Source organism: Petaurus breviceps, unplaced genomic scaffold (genome assembly GCF_028583685.1).
Source record: "Petaurus breviceps papuanus isolate PSGF00001 unplaced genomic scaffold, PetGlider_PUasm1.0 98, whole genome shotgun sequence".
In the NCBI taxonomy this organism is placed as follows: Eukaryota; Metazoa; Chordata; class Mammalia; order Diprotodontia; family Petauridae; genus Petaurus; species Petaurus breviceps.
Window position 1 is genome coordinate 48971106 of NW_027187460.1, and position 12990 is coordinate 48984095.

Genomic DNA, 12990 nt, shown 5'->3' on the forward strand with positions numbered 1-12990 from the left:
AGGTGGGAACTACTTCTGTGCTGGCCATTACACTTTTTTTGATGCAGGAATTTTTATTTTGTTATCTTCTTCTGGTTCTATGTTTAGATAGTGTTTGTCACCAAAGAAGGATTCTGTAGTTTGATTTTGCTTCCTCTGTTTGTTCATATTGGCAGCCAATTACTTGACTTTTGAGCTCTTTGCCATGGAAGAACTCTGCTTCCCCAGTAAAGAGTGCTATGTCCCAAATTTCTGGGGTTTTATGCAGCTATTGTCAGAGTTACTTCTAGGCACCTTCCTCAGAACCATGAGGAGGATTCCTTCTCCACAACCACCAAAAGCTTCTTCCATGCCAGTGTGCCTCCTCATCTGAGGACCTCCACCCAAGACTGTTACTTAGATCCAAGCAGGGCAAAGCTAGAGAATCTTGGCTCAGTGATAGCAAAGAGCTACTCTCTGAGCAACTTTTGTTCCTTCTGCCATTTGCAGGAGCTCTGGAAGCTGCTGCTCTGCTGCCACAACCACCTCTGCCTCTATTGCCCCTTGTGCAGGGGCTGGACTGAACTCTTCTATCACCCAGGTACAACAGAGTTTCCCCACTGACCTTTCGTTTTCTCTTTGATGTTTGTCTTTTGAGAAGTCAAGAAACTGCCACAGCAGCCAGGGATTCAGTCCCCTGAGGTATGCTCCAGCCCACTTTGTGCCTCTGTTCTTCAGCCTGCTTTTCTTTAGATGAAAGCTTGCAAGAAAAAGTTCATGAGATAAAAGCTCCCAAGTCTGTGAGATAAAACCTCCTGAGGTGAAATATTTATGAAATACTATTGACCTTTATCATTAATGTGCCAAAAGAAGACAAGCTTAAAATTCTGGGTGACTTTAATGACAGAATAGTACCAATTATCAGACATGGAAGGGATTTCTTAGGAGGAATGAAGTTGGAAACAGCAATAGTAATGGTCACTTACTACTAAAGACTTGCATCTCATGAACTTCTTTTCAGCAACAATGCCTTTCATTTACCTCCACTCAAAAAACTTCATGAACGTAGCGTTACAGCAAATGTTGGAAATTAATAGACTGTGTCATTGTAAAAGGTGTGAGAGTATAGAATTTTATGTGCAGCACAGATTGCTAGACCCATCATGAACTAAACTTCTCTAAACTAAATTCACATTCAACAAAAGTTACAACCACAAGGCAAGATGACTTACCAGAAGATTTTCTGTCAACAGACTGGCACTCTTCTCCAAGTGTGAATAATTTGTTGCTTACTTGGAGAGAAAGATAATCTAACACATAGTTGGCAACAGTAGAACAGAAAATCATTGGGCAGCTTTCAGAGATTTGGTATACAGCACCATATTTACATATCTGAGCCATAACACTCACAAACATCAAGATTGTTTCACAAGAATGATGGGGAAATTTAGAAGCTCCAACAAAAAGAAAAAAACAATAAAATTATTCTACAAGGTTTACCAGCAATATACTTTTGTTTGTCTCTAAGAAGGCAATGTTTTAAAGTAAAGTACAAGCAAGGCTTAGAGAGATGCAGGATTCTTGACTCAGTAACAAGATGAAATTCATTTTTAAAATTCTAATAATGATCCAAAGAGTTTTTATGATGTCCTGAGGGCTGTTTATAGACCAAAGAGCTATGGCATATCTCAATTACTCAGTGTTGCTGGAGCCACATTGATTAGTGATGAGGACATGATGCTTGAGAGATGGGCTAAATACTTCTATAGCATTCTGAATAGACCATCATCAACCGATCCTGAAACCATTGACTGTATACATCCAGTCAAAATTAACCCCTCTTTAGCTAAACTTTCAAATGAAGAGATTTTGAAAGTCTTGTCTTGTGCAGGAGTATAACTCATGATGATTCTACTCCAGGTGAGATTTACAAGGTAGGGTGTCCTCAGATCATGCAAAAACTGATTTAAGTCTCCTTTGTTATGTGGCAAGAGAACATTCTGCCCTGATAGTTCAAAGATGCCTCTAGTCTATATTTATGAAGTAAAAGGAATTAAGTTTTTTCTGTGACATTCCAAGGTGGTCCCTCTCCTAGCAGCTGTTGTCAGAATTCTTGCTAGAATCCTCCTTAATAGGCTGATCCTTCATCTAGAAGATAGTAACCTGCCTCCAAGTCATTGTAGCTTCAAAAAGCACTGAGGAATGGTGAATTTGGTGTTTACCACTCTGGAAGAAATTACAGGAACAGAACAGAGGTTCGTACATAGCATTAATCATCCTAATCAAGGTCTTTGACAGTTTCAGTCATAAGGGCTTGTGGGATTTCATGGCAAAATTTGGTTGACTGAAGAGGTACATGAGGACTTCATGCTTACATGGTATGCTTGATGGCCTGCTTACATGAATTCAGGATAATGGATTATCCTCTCACACTTTCCCAATCACCAATGTAGTAAAGCATGCTTTTTAGAATAATATGTTAAGCACTGTTGTTGGATGCCTTCAACTAGGACAGAAACAGTATCAAGGTCAGCTACTACATTGATGGTAAATTATTTAACTTGAAAATAAGCAAATATTAAAGTGGAGGGAGAGTTTGTGTATGGCTTCTTATTTAAAGATGATTGTGCAATTAATGCAGTCTCTAGGGCTGGGATGCAACAGAGCATGGATCAATACTATGAGGCTCGTTTTAATTTTGGCCTATTAAAACCAAGAAAACAGAGGTTCTCCACAATTAGCACCATGCCATCCATTCATAAATTTATCACTTACAGAAAATGGAGAAATTTTGAATGCTCTGGATAAGTTCACCTACCTTGGTGTGATACTTTCCAGGGGTGTACATATATGTGATGCATTGCCAAAGCTAGTTTAGAGTTTTTGAGACACCAAAAGAAAATATAGGATAGAAGAGATGGGCTACCTACCAGAATGAAGGTCTACAGAGCCATTGTTCTTACCTCATTGTTGTATACCTGTGATACTTGATCAGTGTTCCAACTTTATGCCAGGAAAATAAATTGCTTTCATTTGAATTGTCTTAGCAAGGTCACCTAGCAAGACAAGGTAGCAAACACCAAAGTCCTTTCTTAAGCTTAACTGCCAAGCATTCAAACACTACTACTGAGAGTGAAACCCCTTTAAGCTGGCCACATTGTTCAAATGCAAAACATAATTTTACCTAAATTAATATTTTACAGAGAACTCACACAAACAAGCATTCAAATGGAGGTCAGAAGAAATACAAAATGGCGCAAATACACTCTCAAGCTTTCTCTGAAGAACTTTGGAATTCATTGTGAGCCAGAGGAGACACTGGCATAGGACTGCCTAGCTTGGCATACCCTCATCAAAGAAGGTGCTGTTTTTATGAGCAGAACAGAATTTCAGCAGCTGTAAAGAAATGTGAGATGCACAAATTTAGACATTTCCACCCCAAATGTTCATATGGGTTATTTATTTCCAAATTGGGGTAGAGCCTTCAAAGCTTGTTTTGGTCTGATCAACCACAGTCAGACACACTGTACCTTGACCCTGATATAATGATGCCATTTTAGTCCTCTTCAGGCATGAAGGACAGCCACCAACCAAACAACTTTTACAGCTATACCCTCATATCCGCTTATCATCATATCTCAAAGTGTATAGTTTTGCCAAGTGTCCTCCCACAGTATTCTATATCTGTAGACTAACCTTTTCCTCAGAAGTCAATCAATACTTATTAAGCATCTCCTCCAGGCCAGGCAATGAATTAAACTATGAAAATAAAATAAAAAAAAAAGAACAGCAGAAATGTGTTCCCAGTCCTGAAGGAGTTCACTGGCTATCTTCCTTACTCAGATTTTCCCTGTCTTTTCCTTCTCACAATTTACTGTTTCTGTGATCCCTATTCTTAGTCCTTCCTTCCTTCATTAGTCATCTCCCCCACCTCTGACCCTAGGTCTGTTTCTTGCTATTGCCAGGGTAAGCCATTTCTTTGATGTAATGTTACAGTTCCTGCAACCTCTTTTGCTTCACTGACAATCACCACATAATTACAATTGTAGTGCCATGAATGGATCTCTGAAAATGGAAGTGTGGTGATAATTATGCATGGAAGTGACACATTTTTATGTCCGTTATCTTTTTCTTGTATAGTTTTGAATCACTTTTTTTTTTTAACAATCACAAGTAATTTATTTTTGAGAATCAATTGACATGAAATTATACAAGTAAAATTTGTATAAACACAAATCCACACTTCGTCATAACACAGATGGCAAAGGACAAAAGCAAAAAACAAGAAAACTAAATAAGCTGCTATATACAATTGGACACAGTTGTGTCATGTACACTAAAAGGCTTTTACAAAATAGTCATCTCAATAGAAGACCACTCTCCATTCAGTGTCGTCATCCTGTAAGATAGGCTGCTGTAGCATCCACACCTGTTTTTTCCATGTCTTCCTTTAATATGGCTGGTAATTATTTTGGTGATTATGACCCCCTCGGGATGCTTTGCCATACTAGCTTTGTTGACCACTGTAGTCTGCATATCCCTGTCTATATCCATAGTTCCAATAGTTAAACCCAGTATAATCATATCCGCCATAGCCACTATAGTTTTGATCACCACCATAGACACTGTTGTAATTTCCATATCCTTGATCATAATAGTTATTAAATCCTTGGTTCCAGTTTTGTCCCTGACCTCGGCCACGACCCCTAGTCCCACCTCCACCGCTGGCCGCAGCGCCCCTCCCTCCTTTCTGTTGCTGCTGCTGCTGCCTGTATACCTCTTTGGACTGGCCAACTTTGATTTCATACTTCCCAGAACCAATCTGGTGATATCTGTTCTCTAACAATTTCTTAACTGGCTCCTCGTCTGTGTACGTGATAAAACAGAATCCTCTTCTCTCGTTAGTCTGAGTGTCCATGGGAAGCTCGATGTTCTCGATCTCTCCGAAAGCCCCGAAGTCCTCCTTGATCTGCTCCTCCGACGTGTCCGGGCTCAGGCCGCCCACGAGCACCTTGTTGGGCGGCTCCTTGCCCTTCAGCGCCTTGGCCCGCTTCGGGTCTATCAACTTGCCGTCCAGCTTGTGCTCCTTGAGCTCCAGCACCTTGTCCATGCTGGCCGCGTCTTTGAGGAGCACGAAGACGAAGCCGCTCCTGACCGAGTCCCTCTTGATTGTGCAGCCCACCACCTCCCCGAAATGGGAGATGTATTTGGTCAGGTCTTTCTTGCTCGTGTCCCAGCTCTGTCCACTGATAAACATCTTACCGTCGTCCTGCTGTTTTTTGCTGGCTTTGATCTTGGAGCCCTCGGCGAACTCCTACAAGTTGCTGTACTGGTTCATGTCCTCCATGGCAGCGGGGTTGTCGGCCGGGGGCAGGCGACTCGTAGGGGCAGTCGCAGCAGCGGTGCCTTGGTCAGAGCCCAATTTAAAATGGCGGCGGAAGAGACTGAATCAATTCTTATGACAAAATTTTATTTGCTTAGTATCTCTGTGGCAGCAAAATAATAAAAAATTCACCTGTTTTTATTTTACCATTTCTTTTCCTTTAGTAACTCCAGAGGTTCAGATAAAGAGACCCCATGATTTTTTTTTTTAGAGATTAGAATATAACAATTGCTCAGTTTTCCTTATTATCCATTCTGCATCTAAATTCCCTGAAGTATCATACTAAATGTGAGCAACTTCTTTCTTTGAAGCCAACTAAAATGAGACAAATATAGATTTTTAAAGAAATATAAGGATTTACACCTAAAGATCCTAGAATTGCAATTTATTACCTAATGAAATAAATACAATTAATAAAGTATAGCATCAATTAGTCTGGTCCTGGATATTTAAATAGCTGTAAAGATATTGACTCTTGTTTTAATAGGCTTCTTTATATTTTCTGACATATTTTATATCTTTTTAAAATATTGTGTTATTAATTAAAATAGAAAGATTACATAAAGGAAGAATAATATAGAATCACACAGTCATATAATGTGATGCTAAAGGTTAGCTATCCAGGGACAGTTTTAGGAAAAAAAAGAAGGGAAAATTTGGAGGCCAGTCCTGGGAAAGTCCAATCAAATCAGGAAAGGCAGTAAAGGAAACAATTAATCAAACTCTTGCTAGGGTTTTTTTTTTTTTTTTTTAAGTTTAACACATACAGCAAGCTGGACCTGATTAAGCAACCATTGATAAATCCTGTTCCAGATAATGCTTCATGTAGCTGCTCAGTAAAGTAGATCGAACTAAGAGCTAGAAAACAAAACAAAAGCAGCCTACTGGGAACTCATAGGAATATACAGCCAAATATTTAGGCCAGAATACACACTTTCAAGGAAAATAAAATACCTAGTATTTAGCATGCCACTTGTTTATATGTGCATAAGCATAGCTGGAACAATAAACTGTTAAATCTTTCTAAAATATTTTCCCAAAGAATAATAATCTTTGAAAGTTATAGAGAACTGAATGATGTCATTTGAACCTCCGTGCATTCCAATAAGTTAGATAGTTCAGGTATTACTATCACTATTTTACAATGAGGAAACTGAGTCTCAGGTTAAATAGCTTGCCTTTGGCCACAGTTAATGTCAGAGTTACAATCTGAACCCAGGTTTTCCTGATTCTAAATCCAACACTCTAATTTGTAACAAAACTTGATGACATGTTATAATGGAAAGTGTTTTAGACTCAGTCAGGAAGACCTCAGGTCCTTTTCTTGATATTAAGTGATAAAGGTTCAATCATTTTTTCATCTTTAAATCTGTCTTGACTATCTTAATTTGCATTTAGAGATCATAATAACCATAGCGCCAACCACTCAAAGTTGTTTTAAGGATCAAATGACACAATACATGTAAAGTGCTTTTCAAAATTTACAATACTATACAGGATGTCTCACAAGACTTACTGGAGCTTTAAGCTGTTAATACTATGAAAGACAATCTGTATAAATACCAGGCATTATTATTGTAATGGTAACTCTTTTGAGAGGATTCTATATGTTATTTGCCTTACATTTGAACTAGGGTTATGACTGAAAAGGGAAATAATAAAATTCAATTCAATTAGCATTTATGAAATGTCAACATATGCAAAGAATAGTATTTTGGATTGAAAATACAAAGACTTTTTTTTAAATGGTCTTTTCTCAAAAAGTTTACATTATGTTGAGAAAAACAAATAAGTAAATCCATAGTAATTTGATAGATAAGAGAACAGTAATAATGAAGGGAATCAGGAAAAGTTTCCCATAAGAGGTGGCACATGAGTAGAATCTTAAAAGAAGGTAGGGATGCCAAGAGTCCAGGTATTAGTAATAGTAGTTAAAATCTATATAGAGCTTTAAGGTTTGCAAATCTATTTGTTCAATTGTTGCTATTCAGTTATTGTTCAGTCATGTTTGACTCTCCATGACCCCATTTAGGATTTTCTGGCAAACATACTTGAAAGGTTTACCATTTCTTTTTCCAGTTCATTTTTACAGATGAGGAAATTGAATCAAACAAAATTAATTATCTTAGGGTCACAAAGTTAGTAAGTGTCTGAGGCCAGATTTGAACCCAGGAAGAGGAATATATTTTCATGCATTCCCAGAACTCTATCTACTGCAGCATTATCGAGAAAATCCTCCATCAGGTATGTAAAATGCAATAATTATACTCATATTACTGATTCATAAGCTTTAACTGGGAATGAATAAAAGACTTAATAAAGACCTCAGCTGGTAAGTGTCTGAGACAGAGCTCAAACTTAGTCAATAAACATTTAACATTCTACTGGTAGGAATTGTAATAAATACTGAGGATACAAAGAAAGGTAAAGCTCTCTAGTCCTCAGAATCTCGAAATCTAATTGAATTTTCTTTACTCTTGGTCCCATTTTAGTATGTTCTTCCAATATCATTAGCTAGTTAAAATTATCACCTGTATATAACAATACCTTCCAACCTTCCAATGATTAATACTCCAGTTTCATTTAACTGACTAATACTGATTAGCTTTTATAAAGGGAAATTTTCCTCTCTCAGTCCAGAGGTTTAGAAAGTAACTTTCTTTGATTCCAACCAAGAAGTAGAGGGTAAAAATGGTCAAGCTGGTGCTTTTTAAAAATATACTTAGTTCTACCTCAAAACTTGATCAAAAGGTTCTTCCTTTTCACATGGTGAGCAGACTGAAAAAAATACCCATGCTGCTCTGCAATCCACATGGAGACTATTTCTGTCAAAAACACAAAACAAAACTATGCAACCTCATAAAGACTAGACTTATTAGCCAGGCTTCAACCTATAAAGAAAAGAAGGGAGAAATACAAAAGAAATAAAGGTCTAATCATGATCTATGGTGAAACTATAAATAAAAATTTGCTTGTTTTATGAATTTAAAAATAAATTAATTCTAAGAATTTCAATTTGATACCATGTAGCATTAATTTAGCTTCTGCAGGAATGTTTATTATTAATTAGACAGTTTAATCAAAACTAATTTTGAGACAGCTGTCTGAATTTATTTTATTTTATTTCTTTTTTTTTAATATTACTTTGGTGTTCAAGAAAACATTTCACCATTTTTTAAAAGCTGATATTAAATAAAAAATCTCAAATTTGGAAGAAGCCTCCTTGGTCAATGAGTCTAACACATATCTCAACAGGAATCTTCTCCACTATGTTCTCAAAAGGGAACTCCTTGAAGGTATTTTATTTTTCCAGGTGAATAAAAATTAATTATGACATTGGTTTTAAAAATTCTTTCCCAATTTTCCACTACCCTCTTAATCTTGGTGACATTGGCTTTATTTGTATGGAAGCTTTTCAATTTAATGTAACCAAAATTATCCATTTTGCATTTTATAATGCTATCTAACTCTTGCTTCATCATAAAGTCTTTCTCTCTCTATAGATCTGACAAGAAAACTATCTCTTGCTCTCACAGATTGCTTACAGTATCAGCCTTTAAACCTAGATCATGTAGCCATTTCAACATTATTTTGGTGTACTATGTTAGATATTGGTCTATGCCCAATTTCTGCCATACTATGTTGGACAGGACAATGTGAGTTACAAGCACCTCTTGTCTCATAGGAAATCAGGAACTGACTCAAGAGCCTCTTGGTTCAGAGGCCTCTTAGTGCCCATGGGAGATGAGGAGGTGCTGAGGGCCACAGTCCAGTTGCTGGCTCACAAGGATGTCTCACACGAGACCACCCGATTGATGAGCCACAGCTGACATGGCTGGTTCACCACCACCTCCCTCCCCGCATTGGTTCACCTTCCCTGGGCAGGAGGAATTCATGTCTGAAGCATGCCCTCTCTAAAAGTATATAAGGAACCAGCTTTCTTCCTCCCAGCAGCCACCTGTGTGCCCTGCAGTCTTAGGATAAATTGCAAGTCATTTCACTCCCTGGTCTCTGGTCTCTTCAATCCCTGTTGAAAATACAACCTAGGGCTGGCCCTTAGGTTTGGAAAGGTAGTGGCTGCTTATACCATGTTCCAGTTTTATCAGAAGATTTTGTCAAATAGTGAATTCTTATCCCCAAAACTGGGGTCTTTGGGTTTATCAAACAGTAGATTACTATAGTCGTTGGCTGGTGAGTCTCATGTACCTAATCTCTTCCATTGACCCACCACTCTATTCCTTAGCCAGTACCAAGTTCTTCTGATGACTGCTGCTTTATGATACAGATTAAAATCTGGTATGGCTAGGCCACCTTCCCTAGCATTTCTTTTCATTAATTGCCTTGATATTCTGGACCTTTTGTTCTTCCAAATGAATTTTGCTACTATTTTTTCTAGTTCTACAAAGTAATTTTTTTGGTAGATTGATTGGTATGGCACTAAATATGTCATTTAATTTAGGTAAAATTATCATTTTTATTATATTAGCTTAACACAGCCATGAGAAAATCATGTTTTTCCAATTAGTTAGATATGACTTTATTTGTGTGAAAAGTGTTTTGTAATTGTGTTCATATAGGTCCTAGGTTTGTTTTGGCAGGTAGATTCCCAAATATTTAATGTCTACAGTAACTTTAAATGGGATTTCTCTTTCTATCTCTTCCTGTTGGATTTCATTAGAGATATATAGGAATACCAAGGACTTATGTGGGTTTATTTTATATCCTGAAAATTTGCCAAATTTATTATATCAAGTATTTTTTTACTTGATTCTCTAGGATTCTCTAAGTATATCATCATATCGTCTGCAAAGAGTGATAGCTTAGTCTCTTCTTTGCTGACTTTGATACCTTCAATTTCTTTTTCTTCTCTTCATGCTGTAACTGGAATTTCAAGTACCAAATTGAATAAGAGGGGTGATAGTGGACATCCTTCCTTCACCCCTGATCTTATTGGAAATGCTTGTAGCTTATCCCCATTACATATAATACTTGCTGGTGGTTTTAGATAGATGCTACTTATTATTTTCAGGAAGACTCCATTTATTCCTATACTTTCTACTGTTTTTAATAGGAATGGATGTTGTATTTTGTCAAAAGCCTTTTCTGCATCCATTGAGATAATTATATGGTTTCTGCTAATTTTGTTGTGGATGTGATCAATTAGACTGAAAGTTTGCCTGATATTTAATCACCCTTACATTCCTGGAATAAATCCTAACTGATCAAAGTGTATTATTCTCATGATGAGTTGCTATAGTCTTTTTACGAATATTTTATTTAGAATTTTTGTATATAAATTCATAAGGGCAATTGGTCTGTAATTTTCTTTCTCTGGTTTGTCTCTTCCCAATTCAGGTATAGGTACCATTTTTGTATCATAAAAAGAAATTGGTAGGACTCCTTCTCCAATTTTCCCAAATAGTTTGTAAAGTGTTGTAGTCAATTGTTCTTTAAATGTTTTGTAGAATTCACTAGTGAGACCATCTGACCCTAGAGATTTTTTTCCTAGGGAGTTCATTGATGGCTTGTTAAATTTCTTTTTCTGAGATAGGGTGATCTAAGTAGTTTACTTCCTCTTCAGTTAGTCTGGGCAACTTAAATTTTTGTAAATATTCATCCATTTCACTAAGATTGTCAATTTTATGTGCATACCATTGAGCAAAATAATTCTAAATTATTGTTTTAATTTCCTCTTCATTGGAGATAGATTCACCCTTTTCATTTTTGATACTCATAATTCATTTTTCTTCTTTCTTTTTTTATCATATTGACAAAAGGTCTATCAATTTTATTGTTCTTTTCATAATACCAGATCTTTGTTTTATATATTAATTAAATAGTTTTCTTAAATTCAATTTTATTTATCTCTCCTTTGGTTTTAATTGTTTCTAATTTATTATTTAATTGGGGATTTTCAATTTGTCCATTTTCTAACTTTTTCAGTTGCATGCCCAATTTATTGACCTCCATTTTCTCTCTTTTATTTATGTATGCATCCATATATAAAACTTCCCTTAGAACTGCTTTTGCTGTATCCCACAAGTTTTGTTATGTTGTGTCATAATTGTCATTATCTTGAATGAAGTTACTTATTGTTTCTATAATTTCTTGTTTGACCCTCCCATTCTTTTTCTTTCTTTTGCTTTTTGGAGAGCAGTTGGGGTTAAGCGACTTGCACAAGGTCACACAACTGGTGTTTCTGTGTGTGTGTGTGTGTGCATGTGTGTGTGTGTGTGTGTGTGTGTGTGTGTGAGTGTGTGTTAAGTGTCTGAGGCTAGAATTGAACTCAGGTCCTCACGACTCCAGGGCCCGTGCTCCATTCACTGCACCACCTAGCTTCCCTGTGACCCATTCATTCGTTAGGATTAAGTTATTCAGTTTTCCATTAGTTTTTAGTCTATCCTTCCATGGCCCTTTATTACATATAATTTTATTGCATCCTTATCTCAGATAGATGCATTTATTATTTCTTCCTTTCTGTATTGAATTCTGAGGTTTTTTGCCCTAGTACCTGGTCAAGTTTTTTTATATGTGCCAAGTACTCCTGAGAAGAAGATATATTCCTTTTTATCCCTATTCAGTTTTCTGCAGAGGTCTACCATATCTACCTTCTCTAAGGTTCTATCTACCTCCTTAATTATTTTCTTGTTTATTTTGAGGTTAGATTTATCAAGCTCAGAGAGAGGGAGATTGAAGTCCCCCACTAGTATAGTTTTGCCATCTATTTCTTCCACTAACATCTCCAACTTCTCCTTTAGAAATTTAGATCCTGTACCACTTGGTGCATAAATGTTTAGTAATGATATTGCTTCATTTTTCAATGGTACATTTTAGCAAGATATAGTTTCCTTCCTTATCTCTTTTAATTAGATGTTTTTTTTTTGCTTTTGCTTTGTCTGAGATAAGGATTGCTACCCCTGCTTTTTTTTTTTACTTTAGCTGAGGCATGATATATTTTACTGCAGCCTTTTATCTTTACCCTGTGTGTTATCCCCCTGTTTCAGATGTGTTTCTTGTAAACAGCATAATGTAGGATTATGGTTTTTAATCCATTCTGCTTTCCACCTCTGTTTTATTGGAGAGTTTATCCCATTCACATTCACAGTTATGATTACTATCTGTCTCTTTCCCTCTATCCTATTCCCTCCCCTGTTTATGCTTTTATTTTCCCCCCTTCTCCCTTCACCTCCTTAAGAGTTTTCCTTTTGACTGCCACCTCCCTCAGTGTTCCCTTCATATCATATGATTATGTTATTCCCTCCTTACACCAGAACCAATAAGGGAAAAGCTCCTATAATGTTCATCTCCTTCCCTCCTTTCCCTCTACTATAATACTTTTATGTCTCTTTGTGTGGCATAATTTACCATTTTCTGTTTCATTCTTTCCTCTTCTTCCTTTTCAGTCCCTTTGCAGCCCTTAATAAGGTTTTTTAACATAATTTTGTGTAATTCATACCCACACCCTCTATTAATCTATACCCTTTTAGATGTCACCATACATATAGAATTTTCAGCATTAAGAGGTATCAGCTTCCCATATAGGGATGTAAACAGTTTGCTCTTCTTAAATAACAGGTTATGTGTGTGTGTGTGTGTGTGTGTGTGTGTGTGTGTGCTCTCCCTATTTACCTTTCTACATCTCTCTTGAG

The 12990-nt window shown here is 36.7% G+C and overlaps 1 pseudogene; it reads right to left on the reverse strand.

The window, feature by feature from the left end:
• Nucleotides 1-3164: 3164 nt before the first annotated feature.
• Nucleotides 3165-5309, reverse strand: LOC138155677 (heterogeneous nuclear ribonucleoprotein D-like pseudogene; annotated as a pseudogene).
• Nucleotides 5310-12990: the final 7681 nt, after the last annotated feature.